The sequence below is a fragment of the Tupaia chinensis genome, unplaced genomic scaffold (genome assembly GCF_000334495.1).
Source record: "Tupaia chinensis unplaced genomic scaffold, TupChi_1.0 Scaffold000072_1, whole genome shotgun sequence".
Classification (NCBI taxonomy): domain Eukaryota; kingdom Metazoa; phylum Chordata; class Mammalia; order Scandentia; family Tupaiidae; genus Tupaia; species Tupaia belangeri.
Window position 1 is genome coordinate 397,063 of NW_006159532.1, and position 17,885 is coordinate 414,947.

A 17,885-nucleotide genomic window follows, 5' to 3' on the forward strand; every position below is an offset into this window, starting at 1 on the left:
AAAAAAAAAAAGATGGAGTTGAGGCCAAGCTCTGCCTTGGTGTCCTAACTAATCTCAGACCCAGGAAGGAGAGAAAAGTTTCTTCCCAAGGATTCCTATAGACCCAGAAAATGGTTCTGCCTCGCCAGCTGAGGGGGGTGGAGCTGCTGCATAATGCCTACCTCTGGGCCATCCTGAGTTCCCCCATGGGCTTAGGGGAGAAAAGAGAGTCACTGTCTACCCACTGCTTGCTCACCCCAACAGATAAAAGCCCCTTGGTTTTCAGAGGGACTCTGGAGAGGCAACTCACCTGGACTGGAACAGTGCGCCAGGAAATCCTCCCATCTTGGATAAGGTCAAGTTGATCCTCCATGGCTGAGTTCCAGGAGAGAACTTTTCCATGGAGTAGTCTGGGCCATAGTTGGGGTGAATGGATGGGAAGTTCCCTGAATGGTCCCTAAAACTGAAAATGAGGCAGCCATGGTAACTGTGTGGTGAGTGTGTCAGATCAATTCCCAAAGTCTCAAAGCAGACAGGCAGATGGAGGCTTGTGTATACAACTTGGCATGTCATGGGAAATGAAGCAGGGCTGTGTCTACATGAATGTGGCCTTGCTCACTGATGCCAGCATGGTGTGAGAGCCCCAGAAGGACATGCCCCAGAAGGACACTGTCTCTGAAAGGAGGCCACAGCCTCAGCTAAGCTCCCCTTGGAGAAACTCTCCTTCATTGACAGTCTTAAAAAAGCAATCATGGTTTTATTAAAAGAGTCTGATGGAGACCAGCTCCATGATGCATGACAATGCATGCTCAAGAGGATCTGGGTCTATATGGTGACCTCAATCCAAATTCCTGGCCAGGTCAGCCTGAAAGGTGATAGGGACATGAATGAGTACCCAAGATATGACAGGCTGGAGGGCTGGAGAAAGGGGACAGCAGCATGACCAGACCCTGTGAGGGGCACTCCCCACCTCTCTCTTTCTCATGTGTATGCACACACTCTCTATCACACAAAAAGAAAAATATATTAAGAGCTTGATGGGTCGAAATTCCACAAAATACTACAAATATCCACACCTCCCCTCCCCCCCACAGTTATGAGATGCTCTAGAGAGCCACTGATGACCACCCTGGAGCAGAAGTCTGGGGAGCATTTCAAGGGGGAGCCATGTAAGACATGGGCCTGGTCTCAAGACTCTGGAATAAGAAGCGGGAGCCACAATGTGTGCAAGGCTGTTGTTGTTCAATGAGGGGTCCAGTCAGTTCTCTCTGAGATTGGAGAGAGTCAGGGAAGGGAGGAGGGCAGTAGAGATGACAAAGGCTCGGGGGCAAAAAGGAAGAACGTACCTGGGGCTGAAGAGAAGACTCATCTCGTTGGATAGAGGGTAAGGTAAGGAAGGGAAGAAGGGTCAGAGAGGGCTTTCACGACCTAGCAGAAGAATTTGTAACTTGATCCTATAAGCAGAGGGAATCTATTAAAAGCATTTGGTAACAGAAAGGGCTAGAGCTTAGAGGACCAGGGAGAACATCTAGTCTAACCCTTCATGTTACAGTTGGGAATCCTGAGACCCAGAGAGAAAGAGATGCTTAAGTCATCCAGGTTATTTAGAACTATGGCCAGGTCTAGTCAGTTTAGGCCACTGTCCGTTGCATGCCAGAAGTGTTTGTGCTCTGAAGAGGAGAGGCTCCCTTTTCACCCCTAGGTCCAGTAGATGTTTTCTGCAGTACATGAGCTGTGGACAGCTCCCAGCCACACAGCTTCCTCTTGGAGTCAGAAAGGGGTGGGTACGCTTTCAGCACCACTCAGATCGCGGACAGTTCCTGCCACTGACTTCCCGCTAGAAGGGGGTTTGCAGATACTTTCTGCACCACACAAGCCTTGGGCAGCCCCCAGCCACCCATTTCCTGCTAGGGAGTCCTAGGGAGGGGGTGAGAGAGCAGTGGAGAGAGGGGCTGGTGCATTGACTTCTATTATCAGGGGGCCCAGATGCAAAATGAATGCTGTGATATTTATCCCTGTCATCGCTAATAATAAGTGGCCTGATTTGTCAAGCAGGGACAGATTAAAGGATGTCAATTAAGAAGAGAAAAAAGCCCAGCTGTTCTGTATTTATCTGCTGTGCACATTCTTGGCGGAGAAAAGGACCCAGATCTCAACACCTCCGTGCCCTCATCCCAGCCCACTCCCACTCCGTGCCTTCTCCCCTCCCTGCCACACCTCCTTCCTCTCCCTCTCTTCTGCCTCCCTCTCCCCCTTTTCCTTCAACTTGTCTCTACAACTTCCTGAACTTTTGTCCCTTTCCCTTCTGTTTTTCATGATCTCCTCTATTTTCTTTCTCCGTTCAACCCTCCTCTCCCTCTCCCCTGGCCTGCTGCCCTGCCTACCTTCACTCTCATACTTCAGTTACCAAAGAAATCTCTACCTCCCCACTCCACTCCCGGGTCTCTTCTCCCAGGTTCCCTTCCTCTAAGCCTCTGGCTGCTGTGACTCTGTTTTTTCCTAACTGGACTGCTGATCTCAGGCCTCAGAGTGTCTTCTGACTTCAGAGTGCTAAGAGATGTGGGCTACTGAAGGAACACTGGAAAAGCCACAAATGTGAAGGTGTTCATAAGCCACAAGTGTTGCCAACCTTGTTTTTGCTTTGAAGAGAAAAACAAAATAAGATCCTGGAGAATCAGTTTGACTGGGTCTCTGAATGTAGATTAAAATTTGAACGTAACACCTGAACTTGTGCAAAACGTCTCAATACTGTCTTCCTGAACCAATCTCGTCTGGGTTTGGGGGTCCTTTCCCAAGTGGCTGAGAGATTTAAATAGCACCAAGAATCTTCATCCTGTATCTAGAGTCTCTCCAATCAAGAAGTCACAGAAAAATGTCCCTGGGGTAGAAACCAACCCTGCAAGGCCATTTACATTAGGTGGGTCCCAGGAAGGATTTGGAAATGGGTCCATTTTGATACCTTTTATGGGGGCAAGGAAGCTCCAAGAGGGTGGCAATGCCTCAGCCTGGTATTCTCCACCACTGATGTGGGAAATTATTCTTCCCTTCTAAAGAATATCTCCTGTCCATGGGACCAGCATTTAGCATAATGACTATGTCGCTGGACTCCCACATAGTCAACCGCGGTTCGCGTCCCGGACCCGGTGGCTTAAAACTAACGCCAGGCTCATGTGCGTGCGTGCCCAAGATCCCAAGAGGAGAATGGAGGAGAAGGGATTGTGGCATGGCCATCCCCCCTGGGGGGTGATTTCTCGCTTTCTGTCTCTCTGTCTCTGTCTGTCTGGCGAGCACACACGCCCTGTAGTGAAAACCTCTCTAAGAAAAAAATAAATAAATAAAAAAGAATATCTCCTGTCCAGATGACCCAAGCAGGGATAAGAATCCTTTTCTGTCTGTGCCCTCTCTAGAGCCATGACACTCCCCCCTGAGCAACAGAAGAATAGTTCCCTGGATTATGAGATTCTGGATCCATAGCTACTTGGGTAAGGAGAGGCCACCCCTCTCCTTAGACTTCCAGCCTCAGGCCCACAACCCCTGCAGCCCACTATGATAACATGCTGCAGGACACCAAGACAACTATTTAGATGGGATTGGGGTTGCATTCATTCTGGCTGGGACTGAGGGTTACAGAATAGGCCAGTCTATGGCTAAGGAGGAGGGAAAGCCACATGGCCTCTAAGAAACCTCTGGTCTTGCCTACCTGGCCAGAGCCAGCTTCCCTGGGCCTTGCCAGGTGAGTGTAGATGGGACGCCCTTAGCCACATCCTCAGATATCCTTGCATCCATAAGGAAGTAAGGAAACCTGTCCCTACCGGTCATAATGCTTCTCAGGTAACCATTCACCACCTGGCGTAATGAATCCCAAACCCATTGTCCTCTGCCTTCCCTCCACCCAGGAGCCTGTTGAGAGGACCCCTACCGCAGTCCCTGGGCAAGAACTTCAGATATCCCTTCCAAGAACCATGGATCCCCAGCTACGTTTTGTTCCCCCACAAAGGCCCAGCCTCAGCCCTTCGTGCTTTGACGCAGTGACATTTATGGCCTATTTAATAGCCATGGTTACTTAGACTCTTTGGAAGACACAAGTCACATGGCTCTGGCCCCTGTTCTCTGCCACTGGTGAGGATTTGGGACAGTAATTTGTAGTTTTAGAAGCAGTTCTTCATCCATGATTTTTTAAAAATAATTGTATTTGATCCTCACAATAGCCCTAGGAAAAGACAGAGACAATATGTTTTCTTCCCCGCATTCCAGATTATGGAACAGGAATGGAACTTTCACTCTAGAGCCTGAAATAGAAGCCAGACTCTGCCCAACGACCCTTCCTGTGTTCTGCACCTTCAGAGTGGGATGGTCCGAGGATGATGCAATGACAACAAGATAATGACTGAAGCTGATCTTTGAGTTCTTGGAGAGAAAGCTGTCATAGACAGAGAAGTGATTGGTGCAGCCAGTAGCCACGAGCACAGACATTAGGTCATCTGCTGATGCCTTAGTTTGAGTTCACAAAGCCCAGGAGTGCTGCATGAGTCTGTTCCTTAACTTTCAAGGACAAGGAGACCACTGAAAATTACTCTGAGCTGGAAAGTTGGCAGCATTTTCTACAAGCCTGCATCTTCCTCCTCCCTTTTTATGTATTCCTGGAATAATAATGATAAAATAATAATAATGAGAAGACACATTCATTGGATACATAATGTCTTCAAAGCACTAGGCTAAATGCTTCACACTGCATTATTTCCTTTCTTAATCACAACAATCCCCACAGCACAGGGACTGTTATCTCTCCTTTTTCAGAGAAGACTGAAGTTCAAGGATGTTAAGTAATTTGCCCAAGGACACTGCTCAAGGATGTTAAATAATCTGCCCAAGGACACTGCTCACAAGTGGCAATCAGCATTGAACTCAGATCTGTACTCAAACTGAAGCTTAGAACCAAAATCTTTGGCCCCTCCTGTCTTGAAGTTCTCAGCCCGAGCTGAGGCTTCAGGTCCAGATGGAGGGGGTTCCTCCATCAGTCACAGACCCCAGGTTCGTTCACTGTGGTGATCTAGGGCTTTGCAGAAGCTGATCAGTGTTCTGCTCTCCTTTCTGGGAAGTTCTCCCTGCTCAGCCACCGAGGCAGACACTGTGGGGGCTCCACCCATCTCTCCTGCCCCTTACCATCTCAAGGCCGAGATGCCAAGTCTCCATGTCTTCATTTCTTTGTCTAAGGATTTTGACCACTGGCTCCTCTTTTCTGAGTGTAGAGATGGCACATTAATCAGGGTTTTCTAGGGAGATAGAATCGACACGACAGGTTTAGATACACAAGAGGGGATTTATTGAGAGAATCAGCTTGTGATTATGACAGTTGAAAAGTCCCACAACAAGCCATCTGTCTACAAGTTGGGGATCAGAGATCCTGGTAACATGGGCGTGCCTACATCCAAAGGCCTCAGAGACAGGGAAGCCAATGGTGTGATTGAACTTTGAGTTCTCAAGTCCAAGGCAAAGGAGAAATCTATCTGGCTCTGTCTTACAAGAGACCCACTGGTCTCCCATATTTATTCTCTCCAGGTCCCCTGATGGCTGGATTGTGCCTGCCACACTGAGGGCAGATCTTCCGCATCTAGTCTACTCAGACTCACATGTTAATCCCTTCTGCAAACCCTCCATGGACACACCCAGAGGAATGCTTTCCTGAGGTGTTCTTTGGTCTAATCAAGTTGACACCCAAAGCTGAGCACCACAGAAGTCGAGATAGACCAGGGAATGAATGTCCCGGGGAGCAGCCTTCAACTAGTACCTGCTGGGGGTGGGGCACAAACCCCTAGCGGCCTGGCTCCTTGGGTGGGTCAACACTGGGGCATGTGCTCTATGCCAGCTTTCTGAGTGGCTCAATAGGACCTGTCTCTACCTGCCGTCATGGCAGCTGGTTGGAAAGGGCCCCTGCTGCCCTTCCCTGCCATGTTTCCTGCACTTAAATACTATCTCAGTGTCGGTTTCTGGAGGAAGCCAAGTTAACCCTCCTTTTCCCCACCCTCAGCAAGAGAGTATCAGGGAGATCTGACCAGTGAGCAGTGCCGTCTCCCCACTCCAGTCCCCTGAAAGTCTCCCCATGCCCTCGGGATGAAGTCAGAACCTTTAAGCTGATGTGTGATGCCCTGTGCTCTGGTTCCTGCCTGCCACACCCCCAGGACTGCTCACATCACTCTGTCCTTCCGGCAGGCCCACCCTGCAGCCCCATGCCCTCCACCTGGTAAACATCTGCTTACCTTTCAGGGCTCAGATCACAGACCACTTCCTCAACAGAAGTCATTTCTGACCACTCCCCTCAGGAAAAAGGCACCACTCCTGCTGGGGAGCCCCTAGCTGACTGAAACTTACCAGTGTCCCAGCCCCTGTCATCCATCATGGGGCTTCCTGTTTATGGGGCCTCCTTTCCCACCCAATGGCAAGCAAGCTCCTCCAGGGCAGGGGCCAGTCAGACTCGCTCTGAGTTGCCAGCCGGTTCCCTAGTAAAGGTGGGGTGAGTGAGATGAGAGAAGGAAGTGCCAGGAGGAAGCAGTTCTTGCAGGCTCTTGTTGGGCGCATTTTGTTCTCTCGTGGTCTCAGAATTTGTCCCCCAAGCTCTGGTGGCCTGACAGCTGGGCTCAGGGATCCAAAGTAGTGCTCTATCCTCCTTCCTCTCAGCCCTGCCTCCCCTGGTCAGTGAGACAATGTCTAAACTGGAGTCTCCTCCATGCTCACCCCACTCCACATGACCGACGGAGACAGCCTGATATTCCAGAAAGAGCACCCACCTAGGTTTAAACCCAGCTGGCTGTGGGTCCTTGAGCAAATTACTAAGCCTCTGGTTTCCCATCTGAATCCAGTTTTCCCATCTGTAATGGTGGCTACGGCGAGTATCTGCCTCTCAGGAAAGCTGCAGGCCTTGCAGACAACTACAAAGGGGCCAGCACATCTCCCGGGATGTGATGCTCTGTCCAAACCACAGTCCTGTGTGGACCACCTGAGGAGATGGGGGAGGGAACACAACAGGCGTTAGAGGAACTTCGCCCATCTTACTTCAGTCACTCCATTTCACAGATGGGCAAACTAAGGCCCAGAGAATAGCGATCCTCCCAAGCTCCAAGTGCCAAACGGGGAAACGTGCAGGTGCGAGCTCTTTGGCTGTGTTCTTTCCATTGCACCAAGTGGCTTCTTTGCAGCCACCATTGTTTAACTAAAGTGGGTTTAAAACCTCTTCTTTTCTCACCCTTCCCTATGGTAGGTCCTCATGCAGAGTTTGCTGAGATTCTCTACCCACTACACCGTCCTAACAAGCCTTCCACACACTTGGCTGTGTGCACCTTGTTGTCTACACCTGTGCACACATGACACCTTCCTCAGCAAAGATCCACTTCTCCTTTGTGGATATCCAGAGCTGCAAGGCTAAAGGGACTGGCCACCAACCCCATCCCAGGCCCCAAGGTCTCTTGACAAGAAAGCCAGAGCTGGAGACTAGCTGGGGGACAGGATGATCCCTCAATCTGCAAAAGTCTCTGACCTCCCCGAGGCTCTCTGCTAGGCTTCAGCGATCCAGAGAGAAAGAGGTCAGCGTCTACACCCCACAGTGGTCAGGGCTGGGGGATGAGCAAGTTCTTGTGTAAGGGATGCTATTCAAGGCCGACACCAGGAGCTGAGACACAGGGCCCATGGCAGGACGGAGTGGGCACTGGTCTGCTGAGACTTCCCTCAGGGCCACCATCTGCCCACCAGGTCCCCTCAAAAACCTGACCATCGCAGGGCCTGGCAGTAAACCCCAGATCCCCCAGAGAGTGCCTGCCTGTGATTGGTGTGATCTGATCACTTTGCAGAGAGGAGCACAGCATGGTGAGAAGGGGGGGGCATCCTCTTCCCAACCTGTTTCTCCCTCCTTCCCCTCCCGCACAGCCCCGTCCCCCTCCCCTCTTGAGCTGTCCTATTAATAACTTGTGTTACCATTAGCTTTTGCCGTCGCCAGCACTGACAACTTAGAAGCCCCCGAGAGCTGTCTGCAAAGACACAATAAATGAGAACTCTTAATTAACACCTCCCTTAACTAAATAAATTAATTTTATGCAGTTGTGATGTCAGCCAGTGACTTGCTGATGACTGGGGTGACTTGGACAGACCTGGAAAGGGCTGCAGGGTGGTCTCGGCTGAGCAGTAGCGGGCAGCAGGGAGGCAGCCGTGAGCACCCACAGCTGAGCCAGGGATAGTACACAGGCGGGGTACCCAGGACCGAGCAACCACCAAGCAACTGCATGGTGGGGACCAGCTGGAAAGTCTGGAAACCCAGGACCATCCCCAGCTCTGCCTCTGCCTCCTAGTGGCCTTGGGCAAGCCACTCCAACCCTGACCAAGTTCTTCAGTCCAGATCCAGGATCAGCCCCAGCCAGGTCTGAGTCAGCCCCTGACCTTGATCCTCTAGCCACGTCCTGGCCCGGCCTGTCCTGGACCCCCTCAACTGCAGTGCCAGCCCTACACCAGGCCTGGGGCATCCTTCTCCTCAGCCCCCAGGACTCCGCTGTGCTCCAATCCCCGTCAGCCTCTCCCTGGGAGAGGCAGAGGGGCCCCACTTCTCCAGCGCTCACGTCACAGGCGCCTTCCACAAAAGGAGCACCCTGGGCCCACACTGCTCCTCAACACTTGGCATCACTAGGCCAGCTCCAGGTTAGCTCCATTCCCAGGACCTGTGCACAGAAACGGCACCCCGAGGGCCACATAGCACAGCCGCGGCCAAGCAAGGACTGGGCGCAGATTCCCGTCTCCCTCTGGGGGGGTGGGGATGTTCACTGTCCTCACTTTTCTGGGCCAGGGGAGCAATTCATTCACTCAGCCATTCAGTCATCCTGTAACAGTCATTGACTGTCCCCTCTTGCCAGGCACATGGGGTCGGTGATGGACAGGACAGACATAGCGCAAGCTCTCGTGGGGCTCACAGGCCAGGCAAAGGCAAGACGTGTGCCCTGGCAAGCCCGCTGAATGTCTCACTCCCTTCCAGTGTGAGTGCACACACACAGGCACACGCACGCACGCACGCCAGGCTGGAGAACTGAGGACACGCCCGGAGAGGAGCTGTGATGAGCCAGGGGCTGGAAAGGCCTTAGGGTCTCTCCATCTGTCCATGGAGCTACCAGGAAAGAGATCCTCGTTGGTGGCTGTGGACACAGAGTGCTGCCTTAGTCATCGGGTCCACATGGCTATGAAGGAGCAATGATGTCATCACGTCCCCAGGCATACTGACGAACCCACAGTGACCCTGCCCAGAGCCTACACCCCTGCAGCCACGTGGAGTAGCTGGGAGCAGAAGCTGGGCAGGGCTGCAAAAGAACCACCCACCAGCCCCCTCCCTACCAGGGCAGGAGCCAGGCAGGATAACAGAGGTGCTGAGGCCAGAAGCCCAGGCCAGGTGTCCCCGGCCAAGAACATTGGCAGATCGTGGCATCTTCCTGCCATGGGTTCTTGAACCGTGGTGTGATTGACCTCAGGTCCCCCTTTGAGCATGCTCCCCTGAATATCTGGACTCCTCCCCGGCTCCTCAGAAGCAGTTCCATGCAGAGCCCAGGAAGCAGCGGGAAATCATGGCGTTTGGAGGTAGCAGATCCAAGCTCCAATCTGTTCTGTGTGAGCAGCTGTGTGACCCTCTGGTGCCCTTCTCCAAGGCTGTGATGGCATGAGTCTGCCTCTGTGCCTGGCTCAGGGTTGGGGACACAGTGGGTACCCAATCACTGGGAATTCCTCCATCTCAAGTCCCTGCCAAAAGCTAGTCTACCTGCACCAAAGCCCCGGGGACACAGCTCCAGAGAGAGGGACGTGCCTACAGGGGGCCTAATACTCCTGTGCCTAAACCCCTCCACAGACACGTCCAGAGGTCTTCCGGGTTCTGCCTTCCGGTTCTCAAGGGATGGAGCACTCCCTCCACTGTGCAGGGACTGACAGCTCTGTCTGAGGGAGGTTTTCCTGCAGAGTTGAAGTAGACCTCCCAGGATTGGCCACCATCCTGTCACCTGTACCTTCCTGATTCCCTCCTGGAGACTCCCTCCACCTGTGGCCATCACCCAGGGTCCAGGCTTCAGTAGGGGTGCGTTGGGGAAAGTGAACCTGAGAGGCCAGCCAACCTCCAGCTGGGGGTATTACTCCCCCTTCTCCGTGCCCTGCAACCTTCCCCCACTTTCTCCTTCACGGGGCTCTCCTGGTGGACCAATCTCCAGTGTCTCCACTCATCCTTAGCACTTCTCCGCCTGGGCCTCTAGGTATTAGAAGCTAGGTCTGGTAACGTAAACTCATCGCCAGGAACAACCTCTGGACGGTGGAATGATGGACATCAGGACATCTTGGGAGGCCATCTGGGAGGGAGAGCCTTCTCCCATCACCCTCCACGGGCTGCTACACTGCCCTTCAGAGTAAGACTCCTCCTTCAGAGTCAAGGAGATTGGAAAGCGTCACCAGCCTGCCCAGCCCTGGCCATGGTCTGGAGCCTGCTCTTCCACAGCAAGCCTTCGCCAAAGCAGCCGGGACGGCTGTGGCTTTAAGAACAGCTCCTGCCCACAGAAGCAATCGGGAAGGGATTGATTTTTTTGGGTTCTCCTGGAGTCTGGGATCCAAAATCAATCTGGCAAATTAGCAGGCAAGGTGTGACGTGGCCGCTGGGTTTCAGGCCCAGCACCCCCTGTCATCTCACTTCCTAGGAGAGGGGCTCTGCTCCTTCACTGCCCCCTCTCCCTGCCCCCATGTTCTGGGGCTCTGCTGACAGCTCCTGAGAGTCCAGCCAGCTGCCTGTCTTCTGGGACCTTGTCACCTGGGCAAGGCCACAGGATCAGCCTGCCCAGCTCCCAGATCCCAGGGCTGGAGGGGAGGAGCAGAAAGCCCCTTTCCCAGCCCCACAGGGCGGCCTGGGTTCCTGGGCATACTCTAGCCAGAGAAGAGACAGCCTCTGGGAGTAGGACGTGGCAGGGGCTTCCAGGGACTCCAAACATCCTGAGAAGGGGTGGGGAGCCAGCCCAATGGGAGTACAGAGTTGTCCATCCCATTCTTCACCCCCAGATGGATGCTGGACACTGGGGCAATGTAGCTCTCACCCCTATGGAGCTCCCCCTCCTCCCTCCCACACATCTGGGCACCCAATCATGGGGATGGGCTGTGAGGAAGGGCATGGGGCTTCAGAGAAGTAGGGGCTGTCCCAGGAGAGCCATGGCATTGCCTTGAGGAAGGTCAGGAGAGTGAGCTCTGATCTTCCTCTTCTGCCCTCTCCTATGCTGTGTGACCTTAGGCAGCTCCCCTCTCCTCTCTGGGCCTCCAGGTTGTTTATATACTGTACCATGAGGACGGGATCTGATGATCTGCCTGAGTGAGTGAAGCAAGCGGGGGGCTCTCAGGAACTGGACCCCAATACCATGTGGGGTTTTCCAAGTGGGCAGTGGCCTTTGCCAAGTTCTCCCATAGACCCAGGAGCAGCAGGCCAGTTGCTCAGGTAAGGTTATGTGCTGTGGGTGAGAATACACCTGGGGCCTTGCTTCCAAGCTTGGCTCCAGCTCTTGTTTCCACTCCTCCTGGGCCTGTGCTGGGGTGGAAGCCAATACCTGGAGGGACTCAGGTCAGCCCCGAACTGCTGCACACAGGCCCAGGGCTACAGAGTGAGGGCCTCCCTTAGAGCCTGCCAGAGCCACCCAGAGCAGAGCCCTTGGGCCTAGAGATGCTCTGCGCCCTGAAGCACAGGCAGGTGGCAGCAGAGCAGGAGCCCTGGGGTTCAAGGGCAGACTCTCTCCCATCTCCTTTGACCTGGGACAGACTCCTTGAACTGCCTTCCCCCAACACAAGAGCTGGGAACCTCTGGCTAAGAACCCCATCTGTCGATTCTTGGGGCCCTCTCCTGACCCCTACTCCTGGGGCTTAGTCACCCCCTGGCACCAGCCAATGGCAATAGGCCAAGTCTTGCCCTGGGACAAGGCAGGGAGGGGGCCTTCCTCTCTTCAGGAACCTAGTAGCTCAGGTTGAGCAAGATGCATCTGAATCCTCCTCTCCCTACACTGCCCTCCTCCCAGTTCTTTCTCCTCCTCTTTCTCCTTCCCCACTCACGAAATTGTTCTAACACAGCTAACTGTGCCCTTTGCCAAATGGCATGCAGACATACAGTAGAGTCTCTCCCTCCATCCATCCACTCACTTATCCACCCCTCTGTCTATCCATCCATCCGTCCACTTTGCATGCCCTCTGCCCCCGGTGTTAGGCCAAGGGCTGGGGCAGATCAGGAAGGAATTTGACTCTTCCTAAAGAAACAGGTAAAAGCAATCAGTCCCATGGGGTGGGGGGTGGGGGGGGCGACACAGGCAGACCCTATACTCCTTGTTCAAGGGGCACAGAGTGGCCAAGCAGTCCTCATGGAGGTCATATAGGACAAGCCCACCAACTGTACAGACAGGCTGCCGAGCTCCTCAGGATGTGAGAGAACTGAGAACCAATGTGGGGCGGCCCCCAAGCACACGAAACGAGAGATCTGGCTATGGACCATGAGCACATCAGAGGAGACTTCACGGAGGGGCAGGGACCAGCTGAGCCCTCGGGGTGGACCCAGAGAGGAGACAAGCAGCATGCCAAGCACAGAGAATCACATGCACAGAGGGCTGGTATGGAGAAACAGGTTAGAGCACCAGGCTTGAGGGTGGGGATACAGAGCAGCCCGCTAAATAGCCAGAGCACTGGGAACCTCAGAGGCATGGGCAGGAGGTGACTGCCCCATGGCTATCTGGGGGACAGCCCACTGGGTGTTGTCACCAACCAGCTCCTGGGATGGCATGCAAGGGTCACCAGACCCTCTGATCTGTATCTCTTCCTTTTCCCCAAGAGTCCCCGCTCTCTGAACCATCACCCAGAGGTCTGTAGCTCCATTTGCAATCTCCATTGTATCGCCGTTGCCCGCATTTCTTTCCCTCATTTTTCTTGCAAGAAGACAGTCTTTAAAAATGAGTCCGAGTTCAGCCCTCTTCCAGCCTCGTTAATTTCATGCCCCACCTCATTTGTTCCAAGGACCTACTTTCCCCTCGCCCGCTGCCGCCTTCCTCCCGCCAGCTATATTCGGATCTCTGCTCTGTCCTTGGTAACCTTGTGCTCCGCTCAGAGTTCTGCGGGTGTTTCTCTCTGCCAAGGAACTCTGCACTCGAAGGAACCACAGAGGTCATCTGTTCACATCTCACCCCCTCCTCATACCTGAAACTGGGATCCCTTTCCCAGCATCCCCTGCCCAATGTTAGCAGGTGCCCGTGGCGTTCTTCCAAGGGCAGGCTGCTCACTGTCCACATGGCAGCCAGCCTGTGCTCTGCAGACTGGGACCAACCTCCTCCTGGAAGGTGGAACCCACCCGAGACTCATTGCAGTTCCTTTGCAGAGTCAAGTGTCCCGGGTGGCACTGACAGCCCCCAAGAGCAGAGACCAGTGATACATTTCTTGAGAATCCTTTGGACCAAATGTTCTTTGAGTACCTTGGAAGTGCCAGACACGTGATCCTTTGCTTGCATTTCTGCTGGAGCTGAGACACTCCCGTCTCTGTGCCTTCACTTCAGCAGCCACTTGGGGACAGCGGTAACCTAGAAACTCCTTCCTCTCTTGAGCTGAAACACGCCTGTTGGCCCTCTCCACCTCTGGTGCTACCTCTCTCTGCCTTCAAGACTCACAGAGAGCAAGTGGATCCTCATCCCCAGGACAGACCTTCAGGTGCTCAAGAACAACCATCGATTCCCTCCAAGTCAAACTCCTAGCATCCTGCACCGCCCCACCCCTGGCTGGCTCTGTGGCCCGGCTCCACCTGCTTCTCTCTAGGAGATGCACATCCATCCACAAAGGAGGTCCCTTAGGCTGTGGTCTGAGCACAGCTGGGCAGATGTCACCTGCACCTGCAGCAGGACCTCGCACTAGAGCCTTGGCATCTGTTGCTCATGCCGCTGGCTTGTGTGACATCAACAAAGTCTCTAAATGGATGTGGCATCAACATCCTCCAGTTGACCCTTGAGCGCTTGACCCTTAGTACCCGGATGTCAGCTCTGCTCAGACCAGCTAAGGGTACCCCAGGAGAGGCAGACACCAAGCAGCCCCACCAGCTGCCCATCAAGATGCACGAAACCTCCGGGCAACAGGCCCTTTCTCATGTCAGCCTCTGAGGAGGGCCATGCTGTCTCCCCACCTTCACCCTGCAGTCAGGCAATGCCCCAGCCACACCACAGAAGCTGCTCTGACAGGGTCACCAGCAGCTGCCCAGTGGTCACTCTGGGCTCCTTTACAGCAGCTGCCATTGCAACCACCTCCCTTGGCCCCTGAGACACAGCCCATCCCCTCCCACTCCAATCCTCGTCCCCACCCCACAGCTCTGGCACAGATAGTAACTCCAGCCCCACTCAACCCGTCAATGCAGACCAGCCGTAGGTTTGCACCCTCGACCGCCCTTCCTCATCCTGCACTAGCTCTGACCCGCCCCATGGCTTTGAAGACCCCTCCAGGTGGGCCACACCCTAGCCCACATTTCTAGCACCCCCCTGAACTACAACGAGAACATTCGCCATGTTTTGAAATCCTGCTTCTCCTTCAAGATTGAGCCCCAACTCCCTGCTTCCAGGAAGTCTCGCAAAACACCCCCCTGCACTGCCGTGTTACTCTGGGTACCTGCCAAATCAAGGTCTCCTCTAGCTGTGAAGGTCCTGTCTGTGCCACCAGATAGCATTGAGTGGACAGGGGTGAGCACGTGACCTTCAGTAGGCAGCCTGCAGCTGATCACGTGGCCTAGCACCAAGGGCTCTGCCCACTGAGGCAGTAGGCCATTGAAGAGGCCTCTTGGAGGTTTGGACTGGGATGTGAACAGAACTGGAGCAAGGGTCCAGGCCCGGCCGAGGTAGCACATGCTGGCCACTGTTTAGCAGGCTGACGCCACAGGGCAGGCCTGGGTTTGATTCCCAGACCTCTCTACAAAGCTGATGTGTGCTTCTAGTCTCAGCATCGCAGGAGACCAAGGCAGGAAGGTAAGACACAGTGAGACTGTCTAAAAAAACACACCCTCCACCTCCCTCCACAACAATACAAATGTGCACGAGTCCAGAGAGTAGCATGGAAGACAGGGCAGACCAGCAGGAGAGGCAGAGGCCTGGGAGTGAAGGAGGACAGAGGACAGAGAGACTGCTGAGAGCACCTTGGCTGGCTCCTGGCTCCACCTGCTTTCCTCCTGAGAAACCCCTTCACCTCAGGCTGCCTGCGGACCTCTGGTCTTCCTAAGATGCTGCAGCACCACAGGCAAAGGAGAGCTCAGCCCCGGGCAGGCTCTTCCACAACTGCTCATGTCATGTCCTCGAACACAGAACTCTCAGGCTCCTGACCTCCTGAGGGAGGCTTCCTCTACCTACTGCCTCTGGTAGTAGCTAGGGAGAGCCCTTCTGCAGGGAGAGAGCACAGCATATCTGAGGAGATGGTGCAGCCAGGGACATCCACGGGCCATGCCCTGGCTTTGGGAGCACGTCAGGATTACCACTGTGGCCCAGAATCCAGTCCCCTGTCCTCAAGTCCCTTCCTCCACACCCACGTACACACAGGAATCCTGGGAGCTGAAGTCCTGCAAATGAGGCTGGAGATTGCTCGGGGTGTCAAGGTGGAAGAAGGCTGAGAAGCATGATCTGCCTAGACTCCACTGTCGACCCTGGAGGAGACTGAGGGTGGCTGAGGCCAAGGGTGGAGAGGGCTGGACAGAGCAGGCACGAGTCCTGGCTCCTGCCGGAGGTCGTGCTGTTTCTAACACATCTCACAGCCTCCCTGTGGAGATCCGCTTTCCTTCCTGGTTCCTGCACGACCTTGGACCAGTCACCTTCGCTCTCGCCGCCTCATTTCCTCCTGCATTTTTAAGTGGTGGCCTGAAGTCAGTTCAGTCAGTGGAGTTGTGGGAGCAGAGCCGCCGCCCGGAAACAGGCTGTGGGGAGCAGGGGCTGCGGAGGAGCAGCAGGACCAGGTGGCCTGAAAGGTCTAGCGCCCTGCAGGGTTGGGTCAGAGGGGCACCACAGCCTGGGGCCTGGACCAGAGCTGTCACTCAGGCCTGCTACTCCCCAAGTCTCTGAGGCACACTGGTGCTGAGAGCCAGCCTCTCCAGCAATCTTCCATCCTGTATGTCATTTCTCGCCGTCACTCCATCACCTCCCTCCCAGGTAGCCCTGAGTGGTGTGTGTGTGTGTCTGTGTGTGTATGTGACGGTGTGAAAGTGCACAGGGGTGTCTGAAGGAATGTGTGGATGAATGAGACGGGAATGAAGGTGGTGGGTGTATAAAGATGGGGTGTCTGGGTATATGGGGGTGTTTGAAGGGTGTGTGAAGGAGTGTGTGTGTGCATACTCGGGTGTGGGAGCTACGCGGGAATGTGCATACAGCTCAGGGTGTATGTGAGACAGAACAAGGCTGGGAGCCGCTCCTTGGGTACCCGAGCAAACTACTCCTGTGGTAGGATTTCAAGGTATGCACCACCCCACGTTCACCCGGGATGCCAGGACTACGAATCCTTCCATCAAGCTACACAGTAATAGCAGGAAGGGAGAGCTCGACACCCACAAAAACCCCAAGGCCCAGGGCCAGTGGCAGGTCAGCACAGAGCCCAAGTTGCCCGACCGCTCACTAAGGCTGCCCTGCCCTGTGCGTCTGCTGCTGCTCCATGCCCAGCTCTGCTGGTGACAGGCAGCTCCTGGGCTGGACCTGAGCTGTGGGGAGCTAATGGGACTCTGTCCAGTACCCTCCAAGGATTGATGCCTGAAGGGGCAGCCCTGTGCCTTCTAAGGGGCCAGAGCAGGGAGGTGACACCTACTCTAGCTGCCCCTGCCCCAGCCCTCCCCACCGGTTCCCTCCCCACCGGTTCCAGCAAGCTGGGGTGGGACTGACAGAGTGATGGGGGCCTGCTGGGCATCAGCAGGCGTCTGTGTGTGTATGTGACGGTGTGAAAGTGCACAGGGGTGTCTGAAGGAATGTGTGGATGAATGAGACGGGAATGAAGGTGGTGGGTGTATAAAGATGGGGTGTCTGGGTATATGGGGGTGTTTGAAGGGTGTGTGAAGGAGTGTGTGTGTGCATACTCGGGTGTGGGAGCTACGCGGGAATGTGCATACAGCTCAGGGTGTATGTGAGACAGAACAAGGCTGGGAGCCGCTCCTTGGGTACCCGAGCAAACTACTCCTGTGGTAGGATTTCAAGGTATGCACCACCCCACGTTCACCCGGGATGCCAGGACTACGAATCCTTCCATCAAGCTACACAGTAATAGCAGGAAGGGAGAGCTCGACACCCACAAAAACCCCAAGGCCCAGGGCCAGTGGCAGGTCAGCACAGAGCCCAAGTTGCCCGACCGCTCACTAAGGCTGCCCTGCCCTGTGCGTCTGCTGCTGCTCCATGCCCAGCTCTGCTGGTGACAGGCAGCTCCTGGGCTGGACCTGAGCTGTGGGGAGCTAATGGGACTCTGTCCAGTACCCTCCAAGGATTGATGCCTGAAGGGGCAGCCCTGTGCCTTCTAAGGGGCCAGAGCAGGGAGGTGACACCTACTCTAGCTGCCCCTGCCCCAGCCCTCCCCACCGGTTCCCTCCCCACCGGTTCCAGCAAGCTGGGGTGGGACTGACAGAGTGATGGGGGCCTGCTGGGCATCAGCAGGCCTGACAACAACTGGGACAGCAACGTGCAGGAAACTGAAGGAGCACAGGCCCCCCACCAGCCTGCCCGCAGGTCCCCCTGCCCTATTCCATACTCCCCAGGGCAGCAAGAAGCAGGCTGGGGATTTGGTCTCCTGCCAGAGAGAAGAAAGGAGGGACTGACACCCCTGAGGTCAGAAGGCGATGGCTAACCATAGAGCAGCCTTTCCAGTCCCCCATCCACACTGGTCTCCATTTTACAGAGAGGGAA

At 54.7% G+C, this 17,885-nt stretch overlaps 1 long non-coding RNA gene across 2 annotated transcripts in view; it reads right to left on the reverse strand.

Moving 5' to 3' along the window:
• Positions 1–17,885, reverse strand: part of LOC102498140 (uncharacterized) — a 78,845-nt gene that overhangs the window by 4,028 nt on the left and 56,932 nt on the right. For both annotated transcript variants that reach the window (XR_333621.3, XR_333620.3), the window contains exons 2-4: positions 6,765–6,973; positions 5,143–5,252; positions 290–442 (exon numbers count right to left, since the gene is read on the reverse strand). This is a non-coding gene — a long non-coding RNA (uncharacterized LOC102498140). The remainder of the gene's footprint in view (positions 1–289; positions 443–5,142; positions 5,253–6,764; positions 6,974–17,885) is intronic.